This window comes from Ambystoma mexicanum, chromosome 13, assembly GCF_040938575.1.
Source record: "Ambystoma mexicanum isolate Mex_15411 chromosome 13, UKY_AmexF1_1, whole genome shotgun sequence".
NCBI lineage: Eukaryota > Metazoa > Chordata > Amphibia > Caudata > Ambystomatidae > Ambystoma > Ambystoma mexicanum.
This window is the reverse complement of record NC_090938.1, coordinates 356,792,781-356,804,949: the sequence shown is the minus strand read 5'-3', so window position 1 is coordinate 356,804,949 and position 12,169 is coordinate 356,792,781. Positions and strand designations below refer to the sequence as shown.

General features: G+C 43.2%; 11 non-coding genes across 11 annotated transcripts; 9 read left to right on the top strand and 2 right to left on the bottom strand.

Moving 5' to 3' along the window:
* Positions 1–1,224: 1,224 nt before the first annotated feature.
* TRNAS-GCU (transfer RNA serine (anticodon GCU)) lies at positions 1,225–1,306 on the top strand. The gene has a single exon. It is a non-coding gene; the product is annotated as a tRNA-Ser (tRNA).
* A 1,272-nt stretch (positions 1,307–2,578) lies between these two features.
* TRNAS-GCU (transfer RNA serine (anticodon GCU)) lies at positions 2,579–2,660 on the top strand. Its single transcript has one exon. It is a non-coding gene; the product is annotated as a tRNA-Ser (tRNA).
* A 546-nt stretch (positions 2,661–3,206) lies between these two features.
* Positions 3,207–3,278, top strand: TRNAT-CGU (transfer RNA threonine (anticodon CGU)). Its single transcript has one exon. It is a non-coding gene; the product is annotated as a tRNA-Thr (tRNA).
* A 1,488-nt stretch (positions 3,279–4,766) lies between these two features.
* Positions 4,767–4,861, bottom strand: TRNAI-UAU (transfer RNA isoleucine (anticodon UAU)). Its single transcript has 2 exons — positions 4,824–4,861; positions 4,767–4,802 (listed from the first exon to the last, which is right to left on the bottom strand). It is a non-coding gene; the product is annotated as a tRNA-Ile (tRNA).
* Positions 4,862–5,883: 1,022 nt separating this feature from the next.
* On the top strand, positions 5,884–5,955 carry TRNAT-UGU (transfer RNA threonine (anticodon UGU)). The gene has a single exon. It is a non-coding gene; the product is annotated as a tRNA-Thr (tRNA).
* Positions 5,956–6,642: 687 nt separating this feature from the next.
* On the top strand, positions 6,643–6,724 carry TRNAS-GCU (transfer RNA serine (anticodon GCU)). The gene has a single exon. It is a non-coding gene; the product is annotated as a tRNA-Ser (tRNA).
* A 546-nt stretch (positions 6,725–7,270) lies between these two features.
* TRNAT-CGU (transfer RNA threonine (anticodon CGU)) lies at positions 7,271–7,342 on the top strand. The gene has a single exon. It is a non-coding gene; the product is annotated as a tRNA-Thr (tRNA).
* A 1,488-nt stretch (positions 7,343–8,830) lies between these two features.
* On the bottom strand, positions 8,831–8,925 carry TRNAI-UAU (transfer RNA isoleucine (anticodon UAU)). Its single transcript has 2 exons — positions 8,888–8,925; positions 8,831–8,866 (listed from the first exon to the last, which is right to left on the bottom strand). It is a non-coding gene; the product is annotated as a tRNA-Ile (tRNA).
* Positions 8,926–9,947: 1,022 nt separating this feature from the next.
* TRNAT-UGU (transfer RNA threonine (anticodon UGU)) lies at positions 9,948–10,019 on the top strand. The gene has a single exon. It is a non-coding gene; the product is annotated as a tRNA-Thr (tRNA).
* A 680-nt stretch (positions 10,020–10,699) lies between these two features.
* Positions 10,700–10,781, top strand: TRNAS-GCU (transfer RNA serine (anticodon GCU)). Its single transcript has one exon. It is a non-coding gene; the product is annotated as a tRNA-Ser (tRNA).
* A 546-nt stretch (positions 10,782–11,327) lies between these two features.
* On the top strand, positions 11,328–11,399 carry TRNAT-CGU (transfer RNA threonine (anticodon CGU)). The gene has a single exon. It is a non-coding gene; the product is annotated as a tRNA-Thr (tRNA).
* The last annotated feature ends 770 nt before the right edge of the window (positions 11,400–12,169 follow it).

Genomic DNA, 12,169 nt, shown 5'->3' with positions numbered 1-12,169 from the left:
CTTTGTCGATTTTAACTTTTGAAATCTTTTTTAAACATCTGCATTGCTCTAAGCACCATTGCCATTGGCTTTCAAAGAACATACAGACAAAAGTGAAAATATGCATGTTAGTTGATTAAGAAGGACACAAACAAGGTTGTCGTGTTACTGGCAGGAATGCAATCTGCTGTGCTTGACTACCCTTTGAGCCAGAATCCGGATAGAAATTTAAAAAAGCAAAGGTAATATCCATATTGTCTCTCTGCTGCCATGTACATGTTTTTTTCAACTTTCACGCATCACATCTCCTCATTAGTCACCCTAAAATTGCGCGGAATACGCACAAATTAGCTGCTCCTCAAAAAATCGGCCAGAAAAAAACAGGTCAAATCACAATCATATACATACATTCTCACACACCCTTCAAATATGTCTACCCAGTAAACATCATGTTGTGTGCTCGTTGTGTTGCTGTTATGCGTCATAACCTGAGGGGCTCTGTAGCTCAGTGGCAGACACTGGTCTTGTAAACCAGGGGTCGTGAGTTCGATCCTCATCAGGGCCTCCAAATGGTAATTTTCTTGAACATTGTTGAATAGGAACTGATATTGTACCTGTGCAACCTTTTACCAATGGATTCGGGCCTATAACAAAGCCACAAGCGCAAGGTGTCTGAATAGTCTGTGGGGAAGGTCGGCTTTCTGGACCTAATTTCTTCAAGAAAAAGACCTTGATAATCTTGTGATGACAGATGCAGATGATCACGGTGAAGCCCTTACTCTATTGAACAGTACAGCGGTTCTGGGTTGCACGCCTTTCTCTATTTTCAGAGACGTTGATGTGGCAAAATTTAATTGGAAAAGGGTTATTGCCATCACTCACTATTTAAATTCAATGACATCACAGGAAGCAGCAGCATCTGAACTTTGATCTTGGCTGGAAACGTTGAATGATGCCAAACACTGGGAAACTGGAGCTTGCGTTATGCTGGTTTTACTACTAATGGTGTGCCATACGGAAGCTCAAGCACCTTCCTCTGGATTAGTGTTGTGAACCCTCCAGGAGCTCTTGTTATATTTTTCTGAACTTCAACTTGATGTGTTTATCTATCAATGGCCGGGTAAGGAAGAACGAGTCAACGATCTTGTTTCTACTATGACAAACATGATCTATTTTTCACTGACTTTGCACCACCATTGTTTTATCTCTTCTTTAAGCATGGGACTCGAGCACCGTTTCCAAACAGACGAGGTGGCCGAGTGGTTAAGGCGATGGACTGCTAATCCATTGTGCTCTGCACGCGTGGCTTCGAATCCCACCTTCGTCGTATTTTTTCTTTATAGTCTGCATTTAAACATAGACCAAAGTCTTTCAACCTCCCTGTGAAAGACAGGAATGAGTACAGATAAACATCTGCATTGCTCTAAGCACCATTGCCATTGGCTTTCAAAGAACATACAGACAAAAGTGAAAATATGCATGTTAGTTGATTAAGAAGGACACAAACAAGGTTGTCGTGTTACTGGCAGGAATGCAATCTGCTGTGCTTGACTACCCTTTGAGCCAGAATCCGGATAGAAATTTAAAAAAGCAAAGGTAATATCCATATTGTCTCTCTGCTGCCATGTACATGTTTTTTTCAACTTTCACGCATCACATCTCCTCATTAGTCACCCTAAAATTGCGCGGAATACGCACAAATTAGCTGCTCCTCAAAAAATCGGCCAGAAAAAAACAGGTCAAATCACAATCATATACATACATTCTCACACACCCTTCAAATATGTCTACCCAGTAAACATCATGTTGTGTGCTCGTTGTGTTGCTGTTATGCGTCATAACCTGAGGGGCTCTGTAGCTCAGTGGCAGACACTGGTCTTGTAAACCAGGGGTCGTGAGTTCGATCCTCATCAGGGCCTCCAATTGGTAATTTTCTTGAACATTGTTGAATAGGAACTGATATTGTACCTGTGCAACCTTTTACCAATGGATTCGGGCCTATAACAAAGCCACAAGCGCAAGGTGTCTGAATAGTCTGTGGGGAAGGTCGGCTTTCTGGACCTAATTTCTTCAAGAAAAAGACCTTGATAATCTTGTGATGACAGATGCAGATGATCACGGTGAAGCCCTTACTCTATTGAACAGTACAGCGGTTCTGGGTTGCACGCCTTTCTCTATTTTCAGGGACGTTGATGTGGCAAAATTTAATTGGAAAAGGGTTATTGCCATCACTCACTATTTAAATTCAATGACATCACAGGAAGCAGCAGCATCTGAACTTTGATCTTGGCTGGAAACGTTGAATGATGCCAAACACTGGGAAACTGGAGCTTGCGTTATGCTGGTTTTACTACTAATGGTGTGCCATACGGAAGCTCAAGCACCTTCCTCTGGATTAGTGTTGTGAACCCTCCAGGAGCTCTTGTTATATTTTTCTGAACTTCAACTTGATGTGTTTATCTATCAATGGCCGGGTAAGGAAGAACGAGTCAACGATCTTGTTTCTACTATGACAAACATGATCTATTTTTCACTGACTTTGCACCACCATTGTTTTATCTCTTCTTTAAGCATGGGACTCGAGCACCGTTCCCAAACAGACGAGGTGGCCGAGTGGTTAAGGCGATGGACTGCTAATCCATTGTGCTCTGCACGCGTGGGTTCGAATCCCACCTTCGTCGTATTTTTTCTTTATAGTCTGCATTTAAACATAGACCAAAGTCTTTCAACCTCCCTGTGAAAGACAGGAATGAGTACAGATATGGAAATAGAGATGTAAAAATAAGTTCATTGGTGCAGGCGGAGAATGAAATTAGTCAAAGACTTTCCTCGTAGGTTTCCATTCTTTACTATTATAGGAGCCAAAATCAGCGCAGTTAGTAAATTCCCAAGCTTACATCCCAAATTCTTTTTTCTTTTAGTTGTCTGCCTTTTACATGTTCCTTTTGCCATCATTCTGACCTGCTATCTAAACTCATGAACCTGTTCAGCATCCTACTCAATACATACATACCCGTAAAAGTACATACTCAAACGCATACCGACAATGTATCACCAACATAAGCACACACGCTTTCGCAAATCAGATGTATGATGACGTACTGAACACATGCAGAGATATACAGCCATTTTTACACAACCAGAAATTCATATACCTGGAGATCTACCTAGGTAAAACCCATGGTTTCTTTGCACTTTCTGTTGTTGGCTGTGAGCAAGCAGCAGGTGGCCTTGTAGCTCAGTGGCAGAGCACTGGTCTCGTAAACCAGGGGTCATGAGTTCAAACCTCATCAGGGCCTCGGGCGGATTATTTTCAAAAAGCACAGGGAAGAGAAGCCAGAGTTGCACCATCTACAGAGAACCTTTTATGACGGGATGCATCCTCATAATTGAAGTCTTCCACAGAAGGAGTGAAATAGAGTTCGAGAGGAAGGCCTAATGTTTTCAGGCAAAGACTGACAAAAACCTTGCAATGTTGCATGTAGCTGCTTTGGTGAAAAGACTGTTCAAGTTCACAATGCAACGGAGGGGTGTTCCCCATCTCCATACAATCATCTCTTTGATAATGTAAACGTGCCAGGCGTGTTGAAAGACAAAGACAGACACAACCGCACATACCAGTTGAAGAAAGACAGCCAGCAAACACATTTGTATAGAGGTAAGCAAGCCTCAATTAGAGATGTGAGTCCCTCCGTTTCTGCGGGAGTCCACAAGTTTAATAAAAAATGAACACATATCTTTCATGTTCTAATGATTACCAATCTTTCTGATTAGCTCTGCATAGCTCCAATGGCTATGTGTGTGTGTGTGTGTGTATGTGCCCGTGTGTGTAGGGGAAGGGGTCGGTAGATGTGTTCACGCAGAGCAAGTTGCATACATCGCCAACAGCCATTCTCTCCTGCTCCTGTGCATCCAGTTCGGAAGCGAACCCACCCAATTGTTCTATATGTCTGCTACCCTGACCGCATTCACACATCATTGGCTATTAGTATGCAGCTTGTGGGCGCTGTCAATGGGATATAAGCAGCATTCCCCATGTCTGCAATAGCTAGACCAGATTCTGAGGTATGATGAGCAGGGGTCCAGGCACTTCGCCTGACAAACGCCGGGCTTAGCCCTGCCGGGCCTAGCCCTGAGGGGCCTAACTGGGCATGGCCCTGTGTAAGGTAGGGTGAGCAGGGGACCACTTGCAACTAACCTTCGGCACCAATCAGGCATGGAGAGGTCTGTGCAAATGCCCAGCCCTTTAGCAATCTCGATCTGCAAAACCTTCAACTCCTAATTCTCATGGCTCCCAGAAGCCCTAGCCCATATGCAAATGAGGCGAGTTCCTATCAGCATCCTTGTTCTGCTTGATTTTATCAAAGTGACTGCCTGATTAGTGAAAGGGTATTTATTCTCAGAGGTTTGCTTCAAAGGCGATAATGCAGTAAATAGACAACATTATTCTTTGTAAGTTGATATTGTCTCCTGGATCCTACTCCAGTAACCCTTTTTCTACCTTTACAAATGTCTTCCGTAAGTGGTGCTCAGCAGAAAATGGAGTATAATAACAGTTGACATTTTTTATTTTCTGTTCTATTTTCAAAAACCCTCCGTAGCTGTATTTAAAGCGCAAACACCCCATAAATAACTTGCAATGAGTATTCCATGTCTAAAAGGCAGAGGAGCTGTCATACAACATTAACTGACAATCAAGGAAACCTTGAGGTGAACCAAAAAATGTCCAGAACATTTATTGGTTCAATAATTCAGTTTTGAGGTGAATTAGTAAAAAGTTCCAAAGTTGCTCCAGGTGAGGCTTGAACTCACAACCTCGGCATTGCTCACTGCATGTACTGCTGTATAAGTACCGCGCGCTAACCGATTGCGCCACTGGAGCTGCTGTGTTTTGGTTTTCGACATGAAACTACACCCACAAACACACACACAAGTGTACAAAAGCACCCACAAGCTCTGGCATTGTCTTTTTAGCTGACACCAAATTATGGGTGCCTTGTAGTGCCCATATTGTGCCACTGGAGCTTACCTTTTAGCCTGATATACACTTTGCCACTGATGTTCAGCCAATGGTGCAGTCAAATGTCCCTTCTACATTTTTGTCATGCTGCAGGCAGTGCCACTGGAGCCAGCATGATGCTCTTCCTCATATTCAACACGTGTCAATTGAAACACCTCCCAATGTCATCTTGGCGATGCCTATAAACACCCCAGGACTTTGATGAATTTTTCTCAACAGCAAGTGAGGCAGTTTTCCTGCAAACGGCTGGATGTACCTCAACAAGGAACGCATTGTGGTTCTATTTTGAAGATGTTTGTGTTATTACCTGTAAAGACTTGAATGCCTAACATAATCCCTGTAGACGAGGTGGCCGAGTGGTTAAGGCGATGGACTGCTAATCTGCTGTACACGCGTGGTTTCGAATCCCACCTTTGTCGATTTTAACTTTTGAAATCTTTTTTAAACATCTGCATTGCTCTAAGCACCATTGCCATTGGCTTTCAAAGAACATACAGACAAAAGTGAAAATATGCATGTTAGTTGATTAAGAAGGACACAAACAAGGTTGTCGTGTTACTGGCAGGAATGCAATCTGCTGTGCTTGACTACCCTTTGAGCCAGAATCCGGATAGAAATTTAAAAAAGCAAAGGTAATATCCATATTGTCTCTCTGCTGCCATGTACATTTTTTTTTCAACTTTCACGCATCACATCTCCTCATTAGTCACCCTAAAATTGCGCGGAATACGCACAAATTAGCTGCTCCTCAAAAAATCGGCCAGAAAAAAACAGGTCAAATCACAATCATATACATACATTCTCACACACCCTTCAAATATGTCTACCCAGTAAACATCATGTTGTGTGCTCGTTGTGTTGCTGTTATGCATCATAACCTGAGGGGCTCTGTAGCTCAGTGGCAGAGCACTGGTCTTGTAAACCAGGGGTCGTGAGTTCTATCCTCATCAGGGCCTCCAAATGGTAATTTTCTTGAACATTGTTGAATAGGAACTGATATTGCACATTGTACCTGTGCAACCTTTTACCAATGGATTCGGGCCTATAACAAAGCCACAAGCGCAAGGTGTCTGAATAGTCTGTGGGGAAGGTCGGCTTTCTGGACCTAATTTCTTCAAGAAAAAGACCTTGATAATCTTGTGATGACAGATGCAGATGATCACGGTGAAGCCCTTACTCTATTGAAAAGTACAGCGGTTCTGGGTTGCACGCCTTTCTCTATTTTCAGGGACGTTGATGTGGCAAAATTTAATTGGAAAAGGGTTATTGCCATCACTCACTATTTAAATTCAATGACATCACAGGAAGCAGCAGCATCTGAACTTTGATCTTGGCTGGAAACGTTGAATGATGCCAAACACTGGGAAACTGGAGCTTGCGTTATGCTGGTTTTACTACTAATGGTGTGCCATACGGAAGCTCAAGCACCTTCCTCTGGATTAGTGTTGTGAACCCTCCAGGAGCTCTTGTTATATTTTTCTGAACTTCAACTTGATGTGTTTATCTATCAATGGCCGGGTAAGGAAGAACGAGTCAACGATCTTGTTTCTACTATGACAAACATGATCTATTTTTCACTGACTTTGCACCACTATTGTTTTATCTCTTCTTTAAGCATGGGACTCGAGCACCGTTCCCAAACAGACGAGGTGGCCGAGTGGTTAAGGCGATGGACTGCTAATCCATTGTGCTCTGCACGCGTGGGTTCGAATCCCACCTTCGTCGTATTTTTTCTTTATAGTCTGCATTTAAACATAGACCAAAGTCTTTCAACCTCCCTGTGAAAGACAGGAATGAGTACAGATATGGAAATAGAGATGTAAAAATAAGTTCATTGGTGCAGGCGGAGAATGAAATTAGTCAAAGACTTTCCTCGTAGGTTTCCATTCTTTACTATTATAGGAGCCAAAATCAGCGCAGTTAGTAAATTCCCAAGCTTACATCCCAAATTCTTTTTTCTTTTAGTTGTCTGCCTTTTACATGTTCCTTTTGCCATCATTCTGACCTGCTATCTAAACTCATGAACCTGTTCAGCATCCTACTCAATACATACATACCCGTAAAAGTACATACTCAAACGCATACCGACAATGTATCACCAACATAAGCACACACGCTTTCGCAAATCAGATGTATGATGACGTACTGAACACATGCAGAGATATACAGCCATTTTTACACAACCAGAAATTCATATACCTGGAGATCTACCTAGGTAAAACCCATGGTTTCTTTGCACTTTCTGTTGTTGGCTGTGAGCAAGCAGCAGGTGGCCTTGTAGCTCAGTGGCAGAGCACTGGTCTCGTAAACCAGGGGTCATGAGTTCAAACCTCATCAGGGCCTCGGGCGGATTATTTTCAAAAAGCACGGGGAAGAGAAGCCAGAGTTGCACCATCTACAGAGAACCTTTTATGACGGGATGCATCCTCATAATTGAAGTCTTCCACAGAAGGAGTGAAATAGAGTTCGAGAGGAAGGCCTAATGTTTTCAGGCAAAGACTGACAAAAACCTTGCAATGTCGCATGTAGCTGCTTTGGTGAAAAGACTGTTCAAGTTCACAATGCAACGGAGGGGTGTTCCCCATCTCCATACAATCATCTCTTTGATAATGTAAACGTGCCAGGCGTGTTGAAAGACAAAGACAGACACAACCGCACATACCAGTTGAAGAAAGACAGCCAGCAAACACATTTGTATAGAGGTAAGCAAGCCTCAATTAGAGATGTGAGTCCCTCCGTTTCTGCGGGAGTCCACAAGTTTAATAAAAAATGAACACATATCTTTCATGTTCTAATGATTACCAATCTTTCTGATTAGCTCTGCATAGCTCCAATGGCTATGTGTGTGTGTGTGTGTGTATGTGCCCGTGTGTGTAGGGGAAGGGGTCGGTAGATGTGTTCACGCAGAGCAAGTTGCATACATCGCCAACAGCCATTCTCTCCTGCTCCTGTGCATCCAGTTCGGAAGCGAACCCACCCAATTGTTCTATATGTCTGCTACCCTGACCGCATTCACACATCATTGGCTATTAGTATGCAGCTTGTGGGCGCTGTCAATGGGATATAAGCACCATTCCCCATGTCTGCAATAGCTAGACCAGATTCTGAGGTATGATGAGCAGGGGTCCAGGCACTTCGCCTGACAAACGCCGGGCTTAGCCCTGCCGGGCCTAGCCCTGAGGGGCCTAACTGGGCATGGCCCTGTGTAAGGTAGGGTGAGCAGGGGACCACTTGCAACTAACCTTCGGCACCAATCAGGCATGGAGAGGTCTGTGCAAATGCCCAGCCCTTTAGCAATCTCGATCTGCAAAACCTTCAACTCCTAATTCTCATGGCTCCCAGAAGCCCTAGCCCATATGCAAATGAGGCGAGTTCCTATCAGCATCCTTGTTCTGCTTGATTTTATCAAAGTGACTGCCTGATTAGTGAAAGGGTATTTATTCTCAGAGGTTTGCTTCAAAGGCGATAATGCAGTAAATAGACAACATTATTCTTTGTAAGTTGATATTGTCTCCTGGATCCTACTCCAGTAACCCTTTTTCTACCTTTACAAATGTCTTCCGTAAGTGGTGCTCAGCAGAAAATGGAGTATAATAACAGTTGACATTTTTTATTTTCTGTTCTATTTTCAAAAACCCTCCGTAGCTGTATTTAAAGCGCAAACACCCCATAAATAACTTGCAATGAGTATTCCATGTCTAAAAGGCAGAGGAGCTGTCATACAACATTAACTGACAATCAAGGAAACCTTGAGGTGAACCAAAAAATGTCCAGAACATTTATTGGTTCAATAATTCAGTTTTGAGGTGAATTAGTAAAAAGTTCCAAAGTTGCTCCAGGTGAGGCTTGAACTCACAACCTCGGCATTGCTCACTGCATGTACTGCTGTATAAGTACCGCGCGCTAACCGATTGCGCCACTGGAGCTGCTGTGTTTTGGTTTTCGACATGAAACTACACCCACAAACACACACACAAGTGTACAAAAGCACCCACAAGCTCTGGCATTGTCTTTTTAGCTGACACCAAATTATGGGTGCCTTGTAGTGCCCATATTGTGCCACTGGAGCTTACCTTTTAGCCTGATATACACTTTGCCACTGATGTTCAGCCAATGGTGCAGTCAAATGTCCCTTCTACATTTTTGTCATGCTGCAGGCAGTGCCACTGGAGCCAGCATGATGCTCTTCCTCATATTCAACACGTGTCAATTGAAACACCTCCCAATGTCATCTTGGCGATGCCTATAAACACCCCAGGACTTTGATGAATTTTTCTCAACAGCAAGTGAGGCAGTTTTCCTGCAAACGGCTGGATGTACCTCAACAAGGAACGCATTGTGGTTCTATTTTGAAGATGTTTGTGTTATTACCTGTAAAGACTTGAATGCCTAACATAATCCCTGTAGACGACGTGGCCGAGTGGTTAAGGCGATGGACTGCTAATCTGCTGTACACGCGTGGTTTCGAATCCCACCTTTGTCGATTTTAACTTTTGAAATCTTTTTTAAACATCTGCATTGCTCTAAGCACCATTGCCATTGGCTTTCAAAGAACATACAGACAAAAGTGAAAATATGCATGTTAGTTGATTTAGAAGGACACAAACAAGGTTGTCGTGTTACTGGCAGGAATGCAATCTGCTGTGCTTGACTACCCTTTGAGCCAGAATCCGGATAGAAATTTAAAAAAGCAAAGGTAATATCCATATTGTCTCTCTGCTGCCATGTACATGTTTTTTTCAACTTTCACGCATCACATCTCCTCATTAGTCACCCTAAAATTGCGCGGAATACGCACAAATTAGCTGCTCCTCAAAAAATCGGCCAGAAAAAAACAGGTCAAATCACAATCATATACATACATTCTCACACACCCTTCAAATATGTCTACCCAGTAAACATCATGTTGTGTGCTCGTTGTGTTGCTGTTATGCGTCATAACCTGAGGGGCTCTGTAGCTCAGTGGCAGAGCACTGGTCTTGTAAACCAGGGGTCGTGAGTTCGATCCTCATCAGGGCCTCCAAATGGTAATTTTCTTGAACATTGTTGAATAGGAACTGATATTGTACCTGTGCAACCTTTTACCAATGGATTCGGGCCTATAACAAAGCCACAAGCGCAAGGTGTCTGAATAGTCTGTGGGGAAGGTCGGCTTTCTGGACCTAATTTCTTCAAGAAAAAGACCTTGATAATCTTGTGATGACAGATGCAGATGATCACGGTGAAGCCCTTACTCTATTGAACAGTACAGCGGTTCTGGGTTGCACGCCTTTCTCTATTTTCAGGGACGTTGATGTGGCAAAATTTAATTGGAAAAGGGTTATTGCCATCACTCACTATTTAAATTCAATGACATCACAGGAAGCAGCAGCATCTGAACTTTGATCTTGGCTGGAAACGTTGAATGATGCCAAACACTGGGAAACTGGAGCTTGCGTTATGCTGGTTTTACTACTAATGGTGTGCCATACGGAAGCTCAAGCACCTTCCTCTGGATTAGTGTTGTGAACCCTCCAGGAGCTCTTGTTATATTTTTCTGAACTTCAACTTGATGTGTTTATCTATCAATGGCCGGGTAAGGAAGAACGAGTCAACGATCTTGTTTCTACTATGACAAACATGATCTATTTTTCACTGACTTTGCACCACCATTGTTTTATCTCTTCTTTAAGCATGGGACTCGAGCACCGTTCCCAAACAGACGAGGTGGCCGAGTGGTTAAGGCGATGGACTGCTAATCCATTGTGCTCTGCACGCGTGGGTTCGAATCCCACCTTCGTCGTATTTTTTCTTTATAGTCTGCATTTAAACATAGACCAAAGTCTTTCAACCTCCCTGTGAAAGACAGGAATGAGTACAGATATGGAAATAGAGATGTAAAAATTAGTTCATTGGTGCAGGCGGAGAATGAAATTAGTCAAAGACTTTCCACGTAGGTTTCCATTCTTTACTATTATAGGAGCCAAAATCAGCGCAGTTAGTAAATTCCCAAGCTTACATCCCAAATTCTTTTTTCTTTTAGTTGTCTGCCTTTTACATGTTCCTTTTGCCATCATTCTGACCTGCTATCTAAACTCATGAACCTGTTCAGCATCCTACTCAATACATACATACCCGTAAAAGTACATACTCAAACGCATACCGACAATGTATCACCAACATAAGCACACACGCTTTCGCAAATCAGATGTATGATGACGTACTGAACACATGCAGAGATATACAGCCATTTTTACACAACCAGAAATTCATATACCTGGAGATCTACCTAGGTAAAACCCATGGTTTCTTTGCACTTTCTGTTGTTGGCTGTGAGCAAGCAGCAGGTGGCCTTGTAGCTCAGTGGCAGAGCACTGGTCTCGTAAACCAGGGGTCATGAGTTCAAACCTCATCAGGGCCTCGGGCGGATTATTTTCAAAAAGCACGGGGAAGAGAAGCCAGAGTTGCACCATCTACAGAGAACCTTTTATGACGGGATGCATCCTCATAATTGAAGTCTTCCACAGAAGGAGTGAAATAGAGTTCGAGAGGAAGGCCTAATGTTTTCAGGCAAAGACTGACAAAAACCTTGCAATGTCGCATGTAGCTGCTTTGGTGAAAAGACTGTTCAAGTTCACAATGCAACGGAGGGGTGTTCCCCATCTCCATACAATCATCTCTTTGATAATGTAAACGTGCCAGGCGTGTTGAAAGACAAAGACAAACACAACCGCACATACCAGTTGAAGAAAGACAGCCAGCAAACACATTTGTATAGAGGTAAGCAAGCCTCAATTAGAGATGTGAGTCCCTCCGTTTCTGCGGGAGTCCACAAGTTTAATAAAAAATGAACACATATCTTTCATGTTCTAATGATTACCAATCTTTCTTATTAGCTCTGCATAGCTCCAATGGCTATGTGTGTGTGTGTGTGTGTGTATGTGCCCGTGTGTGTAGGGGAAGGGGTCGGTAGATGTGTTCACGCAGAGCAAGTTGCATACATCGCCAACAGCCATTCTCTCCTGCTCCTGTGCATCCAGTTCGGAAGCGAACCCACCCAATTGTTCTATATGTCTGCTACCCTGACCGCATTCACACATCATTGGCTATTAGTATGCAGCTTGTGGGCGCTGTCAATGGGATATAAGCACCATTCCCCATGTCTGCAATAGCTAGACCAGATTCTGAGGT